We start from the raw sequence: 14,511 nt of genomic DNA, 5'->3' as shown, positions 1-14,511 counted from the left end.
CCGAACAGCAATGTAAACAGGAAGTGAATAAAGATACAAGGGGGGAGTGGAGAAATTGGTCAGCCATCAAGAGCACCTCCTGCTCTTGCAGAGGCCCCAGATTCGGTTTCCAGCACCTACATGGTGGTCCACAACCATCCTTAACTTCACATTCAGAGAACCAATGCCCTCTTCTGGGCTTCCTGGGCAGCAGACATGCATACAGTACACATACATGAAAGAAATACATATAAATTGCATACATGCATGCAGTATACATACTTACATGAAGGCAATACATATAAACTAATTTTTTTCAAGGGCCCACAAAAGGCCTCCCCCTAACTAGGAATATTATTAATAATCCATCAGCTGCTGGACTCCTCCAATTACTTTTTATTTGTACCAACTTCAATCCATGTGTGAAAAGAAAGCTAGGTTAAGCCTTGGATTGTGCTGCTTTGAGTAAACTGCGATGGGGGGAGTGGGGAGATGGGGGGATTGTGAACAGGTGACAAACCTCAAACCCAAGAGACCTGGGCTGATGCAAACACAAACTGCAGGGTGGGGGTGAGCAAAGACTGCAATGCCTGAGTCCTGCCAGCATTTCTGGGGCCACCGCCACCTCCTTCATTCCCCTAGCAGGGCAGGTGGCAACAAGCTTCTGGCTCCTTCACAAGCAACAAATTACCTCTCCTCCTCTCTAAGAAGACCACACAGTTCAGAAAGTCTTAAACTGGAGTGGGATCTGAGTGGAGGGGGCAGAGAGAGCTAAGTAAAATGCCTTCCCTGTTGAAGGCTGGCACCTACCATCCCAAAGCCTGGGCTGCCCTGCAAATACTTCCCCATCACAGATAAAACATCGTCCAAAAACTACCACTAGGATTCTGAAACTTCCTTTTTACAACAAAGTCAAAGTGTTGCAACTTATTGCTACAATTCTTACACCATCTCCGCAAGGTAGGAGCCTCAGCAGAGTACTGGGCCCCTGGCAAAGTACAAGTCTTCAGACCCTCCCTACACTCCTGGGTGGGGCCCCATCTCCCCTTCCTCCCTACCCTCAGTCTCCTTCCTACTCAGTATGGTCCTCAGCAGTGACTACCCAGTGAACAAGGCCCCAAGGAGACATTTGGTTCTTCACCTCTTCCACATGGTTTTTCTGACCCAGAGCTTATAAACTGTGCGGTGCACACAGGAGACAAGAGATGTATGTGTAGGGCTAAGAGACAGAAGGTGGAAGACTTTCCTCCACAGAGCCTGGAAAGGTCTCCCAGCTCTTGGCGCCAGCTCCTGGGCCTCCTGACAGCTCATGAATGACAAAGTGGTTTGACCAGCTTTCTATGAACCGGACTGGGCACCCAGCAGCCCCATCTCCTCTGCAAATCCCCATTTCTCAGTCACAATACCAGAAGGCATTGACCATGTTCCTAAGACCAGAAAGCAGCCCAGTGATCTCAGACACCAATATCCTGATGTGCAACCATCTCCTCATTGAGTGAAAACAGTCAAGAGAAACCATGGTGCTTTCTGACAATGTGAATAAGAGTTCTACCCCTCAGTGGACAGTAACATTAAAACACCCTGTGTGGATAATGTTGCAGATAGGAAACCTGAGGTTACAGCACTAAATGAGAAATCAGAGTACACAGCATCACTCTGCTTGGGATTTGGTGAAGTGCATACAGGTGTGCGTGTGATGCACGTGCAGGAAGCCCAGAAACCCCAATGGTGGGGTGCTTCTTGTCAGCTCTGTTGTCATACTTGTGCTGGAAACAACAGGCCTGGTTTTCTCTTTTTAACTTTAATAGGACACTGTTTCCAATAGCAATGGTCGTTTCTCAATAAATAGTACGAGAAAAATCTCACCTCGAGTCCTTTGACTGGGTAAACCTGATGTCTGATCATGCAACCAGTGGACATGGGCAGCCTGCCCAGCACCCCCAGCCAGAGGCTAATGACCTGGGAGTGGAATGCAGCACTCTACTTCGCAGGAAATGGTGCAAGAAGGCAAGCCACCCAAGACAGGTGACTATCTTGGGCTCTAAAAAGGCGAGGGCCTACCAAGGAAAGGGAGCCTTTCACCAGGACCATGCATGAGTCATGGGCCTTCACCCACCTGAATCACTCCTGCACAAAGTGCTAGCAGGGTTGAAGTGCCTAAAAGCACAGTCCCAACCCTGCTCCCTGGGCACGTCATGCCCTGTCCTCTGATTCTGCCATCAGCTCAAGTGCCACCTCCTCTAAGCAACCATCTCAGACCTCCCACCCACCCAGGGCTGCTCCCTGTATGAGCTGGAGACCCTCAGCTCCTACAAACCACATTTCCTGTATCTCCATCCTCCCTGCGCCTGGCCCTGGGGTCCCTCCAGCTTTGCACATAGGAAATCCACATTATCCAGTCTGGTTACTGAATAGCAGTTGGAAAGGTGGCCAGACAAAGGAAGGAATGCAACAGTGTTCCTTGCACAGGCATCAGCAAGAGCCCACCTGCTAAGACAGCAATGGGCTTCTGGCCATGGTCCCCAGTGGGCAACACTGGGTCCAACAGCCAACAGTTATCCTGGGCTTGACTCCATGTTAGCGGCCACAGTCCTCTTGCCTGCCTGCCTCCCTCCCCGAACTCCATACTCATGAAGAAAGTAGCTGCGATAAATACCATAGCACAGGAGAGCTCAATGAGTGAGTGGCCAGATGCAGTGGGGATGACTGTGCTCTTTAATGAGCTCACAGCCAGAGAAAGAGAAAGTCACAGGAACCAGTCCACCCTCTTTCCAAGCGAGGCCATGTATGCCCCCAGTGAAAGGTGTTGTAAGGCCACAGGAGCTGAAGCAGCCCCCCTAGTTTGAATCTCTGTAAAGCAATTCCTCAGCTTCTACTTCCTGGGGGCAAGAGGAGAATTTATCAGCACAGTTTGTTACATACAGTGCTCAAGACAATCTGACCTCTGTCACTAGCATAGCTGTGACTCAACTCGGATACCCAGACTCTTGAGCTGCTACTCTGTCCCAGTCTCTCCTGTGCTGGCTAGTTTATGTTAGCCTGACACAAGCTACAGCTGTTCTGAGAGAAACCTAAACTGAGAAAATGCAAGGCTGGCCTGTAGGCAAGCCTGTGGGGCATTTCCTTAATTAAAGATACAGATAGTAGATAGATAGATAGATAGATAGATAGATAGATAGATAGATAGATAGATAGACAGACAGACAGACAGCTCGAAATAGTGCAACCCCCAGGCAGATGGGCTTGGGCTGTCTAAGAAAGGGAGCTGACAGAGCCATGAGGAGACAGGCAGTAAGCAGCATCCTCCGTGGCCTCTGCTTCAGTTCCTGCCTCCAGGTTCCTGCCCTGACTTCCCTTGATGATGGACTACAGATACAAGCCTAATTTTTAATAAAAAGCTTTTAAAAAAGCCTTTCATCCCCAAGGTGCTCTTGGTCACGTTTCAACACAGCAGTAGAAACCCCTAAGACAGGCACCCTGGAGACCTTAGTTCTGTTCAAGCAGTGAGGCCTGAAGCGAACCCAGGGCCAGGCCCTATGCTAAGGCAGGAACCAGAAAGGAAAGGGGGCAACCTTTAGTTTCCCCGGCCTCGCAGTCCAGTGAGGTCTAAGATTCCTAACCCTCACCCCCACTCTGGCCTAGTTAGGTTAAGTCACCAAGTGTTCCGCTGCTCCGTTCTTCATGTTTATCACACAGGAAGCCGCCTTCTCCAGCCCAGTGACTTCACATAAAACACAGGAAACACAGACACTCGACAGAAAGGGGCCTCTGCAGCTCTCCAAACCCTTTCTTCTTAATGCTCACCCCGCTCATATCAGAGTAACAAGGATGAGAGGGAGGATACACAGGGGCTGGCCTCAGAAGCCAACATCAAGCCCAGAGGCCTGCCAGCTGGCTCCTTCCCACATCAGTTAGCTACCACCACCCCGGTTACCAAGGGGTAGTTCTGTGGAGTAAATGTAATCTCTTTAACCTGAACATGCATTTCCTGCGATGCAGACGGATAACAAGGGTAAGGAGGGAAGAAGACGGGACGAAGGTGAAGAATACCCCATTTCAAAGCTGGCACGTCCATGTCTCAGGCAGGAACTGAGGCAAGCAGCGGGAGATGCGGTTCTGAGTCCAGTCCAGGTCTGTCCAAGCCAAAAACCTTCAACAAAAAAATAGCTGATCCTGAGACTGAGTCAAAGTTACTAGAAATTCAGACTGGCTGGAGACAGTAAGTGCTAATGTGGCTTTCAGGATGGCGTCTCTCTCTCTCTCTCTCTCTCTCTCTCTCTCTCTCTCTGTACTTTTTCAGCCCAAGAGCCCCACCCAACTGGAGGAAATTCAGACAAATCCAACACCTCCCCCATTCTCTAACTTGCTGCCTCTCAATGGAAAAGATGTTTTAAGGGAGGGAAGGTTTTGAGGGAAGGCTAAGTAAGGGAGCCGGGTATGCTGCCTGGCTCCCAGCCCACGAAAGCCAAGAAAGAGGGTACCGTTCAAAACCACTTTCTCCTGGCTGAGTGAAGCCAGGAGCAACTCTTGGCATGAACTCTGGGCAAAGTACTCAACATGGGAAGAAAAAAGCATCTCTTTAAAAACTAGACCCAAAACCCTCCGACTCAGACATTCTACAAGGCTAAGCAAATTCAACAAATAGGGACTTTTTGTTTCGAGACAGGGTCTAGTTGTGCTGGATGAAAGGTCTGGAACTCAGAGATCTGCCTGCCTCTGCCTCCTCAGTGCTGAGATTGCAGGCATGAGCCACCATGCCCAGCACTGATGCCAATGGTTTTTCTTTTCATCAGGATCATTTACATTTAGAATCAAAATTCAGAGTTTGGGGGACAGATTTAAGGGAGAGGCTCAGTGGCAAAATAGTATCTAAGCCTTCGGACTGAATGATTCCCTGCACTGCAGGGGAAAGGAAATTAAGAATAAAAAGAAAATCTAAGGGTCAAGTTTTGGAATTGTAAATGTCCTCTTGATCAATGACAGCCCGCAAAAGAAAGAAATTTGCCTATGGCTACCTCAACACATAAACATTAGGGAGACAGGCATCTGGCCCAGTGGGACCATAGAGGCCTCCCTGGGAGACCCCCTTTTCCTTTGCAAAGCACCTAGAAATCCTGAGAGGTCACAAAAAAGTCACTTGGGACATGGACAGCCCAACCTGTCCTGCACGGGGCATGCACAGGGCCTCACCCTTCACCAGCGACTTCCTTCCAGAGAGCACTGCCAGCTCCTCAGCCAAAGGAGGGTCCTAGGCATTCACACCACAATGAAGACAGCTAGGGACCTCGGCCAAGGCCTCCTTCTCCATCCACCTGCCCAGTGCTGAATCACCTCAGGCTTGGGAAACTGGTCAGAGTGGAATCCGACTAATTCCAGCACAACCCTGCCTCGGGTCCTTTTTAAAGAGACTCACATCAGAACCAAGGAGCAGCTCCCTGTGCCGCAAGAGGAAACACCACACAGGCACCAGCCTTCAACCACCTGCCCGTGTGGTGGCAGGCCTACTTTAGAGCCTGGCTCATGCTATGTGCTCCGGTGTGACTCATACCACTCTCTCTTTCCACCCGGTCTGCTCAGAGCCCTGGGAGGCTCTTCCTCGGGCTTCACTGGAAAGAGCAGAGCTGGCAGCGCCTCCAGTACCCATACCATCCAAGGCTGCAGACAAAGGTCAGGGTCCCCCCCCAAGTCGCCATGTCCCTTTGATTACACTGTTTCAAGAACCTGAGCTTTCCCACTGCTAATGCATCAAAAACCACAGATGAGATGTCTGAGCAGCAACTGGGACAAAGCGGAAAGAGTGCTTTCGAACGCTAGGACCCCAAGTTACAAAAGAAGGGGACACACACCTTTAAGCCCAGAACTCAGGAGGCAGAGGCAGGCGGATCTCTATGAATTCAAGGCCAGCCTGATCTACAGAGTGAGATCCTGGACAGCCAAAGCTACCCAGTGATAACTTGTCTCAACAACAAATCCATGCAAGCTTCTTTATCTCATAGCCAAAAAAGGAATCAGCCCTACACTCCCCAGGCTGGGGTGGGTGATGGGACAACAACCAGAACAATACATCTGTCATTCTAGTGAGATTGAGGCAGGCTGAGGAACACAGGACTCAAAGTGTTCTGAGCCAGAAGAGCAAGTCAGTTCATTTTTAAGCCCTTTCCACCCCTACCAGGTGTGATGGCACAGGTCTGCAATCACAGAATTCAAGTGGTCAGAGGTGGAAAGGCAGAGGCTAACCTGAGCCTATACAGTGAGATCCTGTCTCAAAAAAATAGCAGAGAAGGGTGTCCACAAATGAGAACATGAGGCACCGCATCTAGCTGTGCTTTTTCGTCCCCTCGAGAGCCTGCTTATGAGCACAGAGATTAGCCTGTCTTTGAAGGGCTGCAAGGATTTCCACTGTCCAGCTGTGCCATGATTAACATGACCTTTCTAATGGACAGTGAGCTTGTTTCCTGCCTTCTTCTCTGACAATGCCACAATAACTACCCTCAGACATTTCCTTTCGCACAGCCAAGTTTATCTGTGGGGTAAATGCCTAGAACACAGAAGGGAATACGCTTCAACAGATACTGGCAAAACTACCTTCAAAAGAGAGGTGTGCCCAACGCTGGAGCAGTGGCTCAGTGGTTAAGAGTGAGTACAGTTTTGGCAGAGGACTGGAGTTTGGTTCTCAGTACCCACATCATGTGGCTCACGACCGACTGCTTGCTAACTCCAGCTAAAGAGGGAAATCCCACACCTCTGGCCTCTTCTGACACCTGTACTCATAACACACACACACTTGCACACTCACACATGTGTGCGTGCACACTCAAACACAAAACATTTAAAAAAAAAAAGTTGTGCAACGAACACCCCCATCCATGAGCCCTCAAGTAGGGAAGCAGGTGTTTGGAAGGAAGTCCCTCACCTGGAGAGTCTCCCAGGCACCCTGTATAGAAGACACACAAACGGATACAATCTTACAGGGAATGTGATCCTCTCTAACAAGATCAAACCAACCTTCTTGCAGCACCACGGCTAGAGGCCAGGGCTCCAGACACAAGTCTGCCATCCTTCTTTCCACACTACCCTAGCCTACCGCCTAGAACATGGAAAACCATGTTTGAGAAGAAAAAGAAAAAAGAAAAGCCACAGACATTATGAGCAGCTTCTGCCTAGGCCCACACCTCAAATCAAGTCATTTAGCACACATTCCTAAGTAAGTGCACCCAAAAGCGTCTGCAGCCTTAAAGTCACTGTGTTTTCACCATTTTGCCTCCCCTCCCCTAGCCAGGCAACCCTGAGTATCCCTAGAGGTAGGAAAAAAAGCTAAGTTTTAGGAACCAAGGAAAATGGTCTAGCCTCTACCCTCAGAACCACCCAGTGAGAGGCAAGACTAGTAAAATCTACGACAAAAATAACAGAGAGAGATGTGCACAGCTACTAGATAGCAGGCCTTTTCCAGGGACTACTCCTAGTTCCTGCATCCAGTTCTGCAGAGCAGAGCCCAGGACACCCATGCTCCAGCTGAGAAAACTGAGGATGTCACAAAGCTAGTGGGCAGTGCCAGGATTTGAACTCTGCCTATCACCACAGCCCATGTTCTTTCCCTGACCCACTCACTCTTCCCAACTTAAAAATGGGATTCTGAGCTGGGCGATGGTGGCGCACGCCTTTAATCCCAGCACTCGGGAGGCAGAGGCAGGCGGACCTCTGTGAGTTCGAGACCAGCCTGGTCTACAGAGCTAGTTCCAGGACAGGCTCCAAAGCCACAGAGAAACCCTGTCTCGGAAAAAAAAAAATGGGATTCTGAGGCCAACTTTGTGGACTGCAGGCCCTTGCCACAAGTCTGAGCTAGATCCCAAGGACCCACATGGTAGAAGAACCAACTCCCCTTAGTATCTATCTATCTCTCTCACTCACTCACTCAACTCACACACAAACTTTTCTTTATTAAAAATTTAATTTTTTTAACAGAAGTCTATGAGCCAGTTGCCTAGGAAACCAGTGCTCTGTTCTGCTGTCACCAGAGGCCCTGAGGCCAGGGGCTCAGAGCACCAAGGGTTAAAGCTGAGGCAGTGATTCTCTGGGGCAGCACAAAAGGAAAATCTACTTCCTGCCCCTGAGGGCGGAGATGCTGTTTTATGCTCAGTAAATTAGGACATTTGTTTAATTAAGGGAACACACAGATTTTGTTATTCTAAATATTTTTGGAACATGATGCTTGGAGGAAGCTGTCAAGGCAAGGATTTTTTTGCCCCTTGCTTTAGCTTCTCCCCCTCCCCCAGAGAAGGAAAACAAGGGCTAACCCTTCCTCTCCTTTGAAAATACAGATGTCAAGCTGGTAGGGGCTGTCTTAAGTACTTTATTGAAGGATTAGTAAGAAGAGGAAGTGAGCAAAACTCCAGCCCCACGTCTACCAATACCCTACCAGCTCTCTGACAATGGTGCATTTTTTGGTGTGCTTCTCTAAGAGCTAAGAGATCCTTGTTTTGTTGGTTTTTTTTTTTTTCTAGAACAAGACCAGGCAAAAGGCAGGCTGTGATTAACATGCACTCTTCATTCCACAAGAGAGACACTGCCCTATCTCCAAACCCTTTGGTTAAAAATTTCAAAACTTAAAATAAAAACCAGATAAACCAGAACCCCGGTCCTTTCTTTCCTCTCCCTTCTCATGCCCTTCAGAGCAGCAGCCCCACTGGTCCCTGCCTCTCAGCTTCCCTTTCCCCGAGGGGCAGCATAATGCCTCCCAACAGAACTTGCTAATGCTGGTTCCAAGGGAACCCGGGTCTGCCCACCTGCCCTGCCAGGACCTGCTGAGTACAGAAGCAAAGCGCTGGAGTGTCACCCACACCGCACACTGGCTCTGGAATTACACTGAGCAATCTCGATGCTTCTAATTACTCCCCAATTACCCATTAAATGACTCCCCACTTTCCTTCACCACGTGTTTGCCTCAGTTTGCCAAGCCTGAAATGTCTTCCTTCCTCGTGGTGGCTTCCCTGTGTGCCCTGGACAGCAGTGCCCCCTTAACCTAGGAATTCCTTGAGTCCTTTGTCTGTGGCTTGTTTGGGACACAGCACAAGCCGTCTTTGTATCGCACTGTGCCCCAGTTGCTCCTTGAAGCCCTCAAATTTCCCCAGGACACAAGTCTCTTCAGGAGGCCAACAAGCTCTCAAGGGTAGTCCGATGCCTCACAGTACCTCTCTGGAGTTCCTGTCATCCCCGCCACACACTAGAGTCACCTACTGATTTGTCTCAACTCTCCCCTAAGTGCCTGGGGGCAGGGGCCAAGTCTTACTCAACTCACACCCACCGCACCCCACCCCCACACACACCACCTGGCAAAGTCCCTGGCAGGAGAAGCCAGTTAAATATTTGCTCAATTACACATCTATAGACCCTTCCCCCACCCACAGCAACCTTGTATATAAACTGACTGGTATTGAGAGATTGTCTAAACAGGCCTTTAAGCAGCTTGCCTCCTAAACTAAAAGAAGGTAGGCAGGTGGGGTTATCAGCCTGGCCTCTAGACACTGGAGTCAGAAATCGCTACAATGTTACTGTGAACAAGAAGGGGCTAGGATTCTTCCCCTTTAACAGTTACGTTTTTAAAATTTTTCATTTTTTTTTCTGTTTCAAAAAACTTTATTTTTAACTTGGTCCAAGACTTGGGAGGGCCCCAGCGGCTTAAGAAGTTCAGGCTTAAGTTCAGATGGAGGTGCTGAGGCTGGCTGGCCCACAGCAGATGAGAGAGCCAATTAGGCGAAGAAACCTAGTCACGCTTGAGAGTGAGCCGCTTGCCCAGGGATGGCTTGTCCAGAGATGGACGGGACACGCCAGTCTACGTCGGCTAAAAATATGGAACGCTTAACAAATTTGCGTGTCATCCTTGCGTAGGGGCCATGAATCTGTGTATCATTCCAATTTTGGTATGGGTGCTGCCGAAGGGAGCAGGCAACAGTTACTTTGAAATCTGGCTAAATTCAGAAAACCACTCAGATGGAGAAGTCACTGCCCAGATCTCCACTGCCCAGCCGAAGTAGCCTCCGGGTCTCCAAGACCTGGGACTTCCCAGAAACCTTTTCCCTAACACCGCTGGGTGGGGCTTCAGGCACCCGCCCAGGCCCACCCTGCCCTCAATTTCACTACTGCCCGCAAGCAAGTCCAGGAGGGTTGAGACTCCTTTGCCTAGAAGAGATGAGGACCAGGAGGAGCAGGGTGCATTTTTTGGCCTGGGCGTGGCCTAGGTGAGGACCCTTGCACAGGGAAGTGGGGGGAATGTCTTCAAAACTCCGCCTCTAACCCTAACATAAAAGATGCAGTGGCCGGGCCTGGTCCTAAAGTCAGGGCCAGCTTCCAGATACTAGTCCGGGCGTGGCGTCCCAGGGTGCGGTGAAATCAGGTGTTCGCCTGGGCGGCTCGACGGTTGCGGGCAGACCCAGGCCTTTTGCCCTCGGGCAATAGAAACCCAAGGTTATATGAGGCGGGACGGGGTCCTTCCGGCACCCTGGGCCCCGCGGCGGCCGGGTCCCCCTTTCCCACGCACCCAGCGCACCTCTCCCCGCCCCCTCCCAGCCTGAAGGCTGCCGGGCGAATGAGGAAGTCCGCTGCGGAGGGCGGAAACCGAGCCCGGCGCAATGTCTGCGGCGGGACCGACCGATCCTGACTCAGGACGACCTGACAGCTGCCAAGCGGTCGCCGCCTGCCCGTTACCTCCCTTTGCAAAACTTACAGAAGAGCCACTGCCCCGAGCCCGCATCCCCATCCCCGTGGGCTCAGATGGCGGCCCCGGGACTGCGGTGTCCCCGAAGGGGTTAAAAAGTTTGCCCGAGCCGGCCGTCGGGGAGGCGGGAGCGCACAGGCGACAGAAGCAGGCCGAGTTCCCAGTGCCCCGACCGGGAAGCCTCCCGACGGGGCGGGGACTATGTCCCTCGGCTCCCTAACCCCAAGGCCTCGCTGCCTAGCGCCCCTCGGGTGACGATGCAGAGCCCGGACCCAGAGGTTCGCGCCCGACCGCTCCAGAGCCGGCCACGCGGAGGCCGAGAACCACAGGGCCGCCGGCTCCAAGCGCCCAGTGTATAGTCGCCGCGCGCGCGCGCTCGGCAGCCCCGGGGCGGGACACACCGGCAGGGCTCGCTCACCTGAGCCTGGGTCTGCCCGGGGAACAGGCGCTGGTTCTACCGAGAGGACTTTCTCGAGAGCTCGGGCGGTGCGGCGGGGTGGGGCGAAGGGGAGACTCGAGCTGCAGCAGGTCAGGTTCTTGAGCCTTCCGTGCCCTGCCCAGGAACCGCGGTGATCTGCGCGCCTCACCGCACCCAGCTCTGCTGAACGCCGCCAGCCCCGCCCTTCCAGAGGAGGGCGGGTCTGAAGCCTGCCGCCGGCTCGGGGGCGGAGCTCCCTGGAGAGCCCGCCCCCTCTCCACTCTGCCCAATCCAGCAGGAGTCTGGCCTAAACGGACAGATTTTCGGCCTATAAGCAGACCAGGGACGGATGCCTGCGGGCTGGGATTCATCCTCCCCATCCGTCCCCACCTCCGCCCACCCCACCTTCCCCGCGCTTCCTAGGCGGGAGCCCCGCCTCGTGGGGCGGATCCAACGGACAGCCAGGTTACAGGGACGAGGATTGATGTGAGCTACACCCAATCAGGAGTGGGCGGCTCCGGGCGCGCTGGGCTCCGGGTCCCGGCTCTGGTGCGCAGCCTGGGCTGCGCCGAGGCCGGCGGGAGCGTGCTGGGAAGGTCTGAGGCTCTGACACTCCGCCCAGCGAGTCGTGTTTTCCCTTCGTCCTGTCCTACCAGGAGAACAGATATTAAGTACCATATATGGGAAAAGTGGTATTTTACATAATTATGATGGCTGTGGGGGCGGGCATGGCTTCAACCCAGCATTCCGTGTGGGCGTCCTGAGTTCGATTTTGGAGCCTCTGAACCTTTGCTTTGGCGGTTCCCGCTGCTTGGAATGCGATCTAAACCGCGCTTTACCACTGAGTAATTAAGTCAGACACATCCTCTGAGATATTTGTCGCTAAATTATTTTTAAGCGCTTATTACATTTTTTTATTTTAGTTACTAACTACGAGAGGATACATTTTTCGCGCTTCTCATTTAATCCACCAGGAATCTGTCCACACAATTGTTTTCTGCCCTGATTTGTAGGTACCACTCTCAACCTATCCGTTTTCGAGTTGTGCCCATTGATCTGTGTGTGGTCGATCCTGCAGTCAATGGGAATAGCTTTTAAATCACTTTATGATGGCAAATTTCTCCTCACTGCTCTTAACTGTTGGAATGTTCTTGCTAACACAGCTAAAAACAATCCTTCCAAATGAACTTCAGGGAAAACTTACTTTCTAAAGACTAAAGACAGCTTTAAAAAAAAAAAAGATTTTGCAGACCGGATGACAAATGATTATTACCTAAATACCTTAAAGATCACTTCCTAGTTGGTAGGCAAAATCCAAATGCTTCAAAAGAAAAACGGATGAAGACATCCAGGGGTTGTGGGTGGTAGATCAGAATTTAAGAGACTGAAGTAGGATGAGGATAACTCAAGACCACCTGGAACTACACAGACAAATGGTTCAAATATGTGAAATAAATAGCAAAGAATTACTTTTAAAACTGACCATCAAGAGGCTGGGGATGTAGTTCAGCAGTAGAGTTTTTTTTTGTTTGTTTGTTTGTTTGTTTTTGTTTTTCCCCCCGAGACAGGGTTTCTCTGTAGCTTTGGAGCCTGTCCTGGAACTAGCTCTTGTAGACCAGGCTGGCCTCGAACTCACAGAGATCCTCCTGCCTCCCGAGTGCTGGGATTAAAGGCGTGTGCCACCACCACTGCCCGGCTAGCAGTAGAGCATTTATCTGGCATGTGCAAGGCCTGGGTTCAATTTGTAATAACATACACACACACACACACACACACACACACACACACACACAGAGTTTACTAAGGAAAGGACAGACTTCAAAAAAGAAGTGCATGGTGGCTCACACCTGTCGTTTCAGCATTGGGGAGGTGGAAGCAGGAGGATCAAGATGTCAAAGCTACCCTTGGCCCCATGAATCCATGATTCAAAAAAGAAAGAAAAAGCAAGCCAGTCCTTGACTTTATTTACTGGAGCTTCATGTATACCTCAACAGTCAACAGTTCCACCCTTAAGATTTATTCAACAACAACAAAATGACCATTTCCATCCATTAAAGGATGTACAGAAACAGCCACAGGAGCTTAAAGCAGCCAAAGGGGACAGCAAGATGGCTCAGCAGGTAAAGGTGCTTGCAGCCAAACTCAAGTTCCCCACAGATTGTCCTCTGATGTACACAAAATAAATTTTTCGATGTTAAAAAAAAAAAAAGCCAGGTTTGATGGCACATGCCTTTAATCCTAGTGCTTAGCACCTGGGAGGTAGCAGTAAGGTAGATCTCATGAGTTTCAGGACTGCCAGGGTTATGTAGTAAGACCCTGTCATCCTCCCACCAAAAAAAAGCATAGTAGGAAGAAAGTCAGTCAATATAAAAATGTGTGTTGCTAAAAAAAAAAAAAAATGTGTGTTGCTCATGTCCGTAATTCCAAAACTTCTAACATTCAAAACGCTGCAGCAAACTGAACTGGAGGCGAACCTGGGCTACATAGTGAGCCCCTGACTTCAAAATTAATAATAATAATAAAGTGGATAAAATGGTCTACACTTGATTACTATGCAGGCATAAAAAGAGAGAGAGATCAACAGCCTCGTGCCCCACCCCCTAAAGATCTAGAAACTCCCGGGAACTGAGTTTCTTGCTTCCTCCCTAGTTGGTGACCTAGGTGGATGGGCACTCTGCAGGAATGCAGGTTCAACTGCTAAGGTTCCTTCTGAATGGTTTCAACCTGCACTACCCACCCCTCTACCAGAGGCACACATTGACAGGGTTTTTGACTGCGTGGCAGGCCCTATATTAAGCACCTTATTGAAGAATTTTCTTATTTCATCTTCATAATGATATTATCCCCATTTTGTAAATAAGGACAGTGAAACTTAGCAAAGTTAAATGACCTATCTACTAAGCAGTGGAATTGGCATTGAGATGAGGCAAGTGCAACCAGCTGCCCAGGCCCTCAGCGCTGCACTGTCCACTGTGACCATCCGAAGCTCTTTTCTTTGCTTCCTGAGACTCCTTTCCTGGATTTTCAACCCACTCTGCCACCTGCAGCTGTACCAGTCACAGAGGTAACTGCCAAGTCCATGTTCCACCCAGGCTTCCAAATTAGCAATCTTTTCTCTTTTTTCTCAACGTTTAAAAATTGTAAGAAACACTCTGAAGGAAACTAGGTCAGCCCGCCACAGAGATAGTTGCACACCCATATTGACTATGGAGCCAGCCTGGATGCCCATCCAGGTAAACAACTGGAGCACATGTGGCGCTGGGTATACGCAATGGCCATTAGACTTAAAGAAGAATAAAGCAAAACGATGCCATTCCCAGGGAGATGGGTGGAGCTGGAGGGCATCGTGTTAGGAGAAATAAGCCTGGCTGAGAAAGACAATACCATATGTTGTCTCTCATGT

At 50.4% G+C, this 14,511-nt stretch overlaps 1 protein-coding gene and 1 non-coding gene across 2 annotated transcripts in view; both read right to left on the bottom strand.

Annotated features, from left to right (window-relative positions):
• The window catches only part of Myh9 (myosin heavy chain 9), an 82,337-nt gene extending 71,040 nt beyond the window's left edge, over positions 1–11,297 (bottom strand). The window contains exon 1 of the mRNA XM_050165536.1: positions 11,109–11,297. The gene's annotated coding sequence lies outside the window, so the exon portion shown is untranslated. The remainder of the gene's footprint in view (positions 1–11,108) is intronic.
• LOC126515850 (U6 spliceosomal RNA) lies at positions 9,820–9,921 on the bottom strand. Its single transcript, XR_007595937.1, has one exon. It is a non-coding gene; the product is annotated as a U6 spliceosomal RNA (small nuclear RNA).
• Positions 11,298–14,511: the final 3,214 nt, after the last annotated feature.

This window comes from Alexandromys fortis, unplaced genomic scaffold (assembly GCF_014885135.2).
Source record: "Alexandromys fortis isolate MF-2015 unplaced genomic scaffold, M_Fortis_MF-2015_v1.1 scaffold_157, whole genome shotgun sequence".
NCBI lineage: Eukaryota > Metazoa > Chordata > Mammalia > Rodentia > Cricetidae > Alexandromys > Alexandromys fortis.
This window is presented reverse-complemented; position numbering and strand designations above follow the sequence as displayed.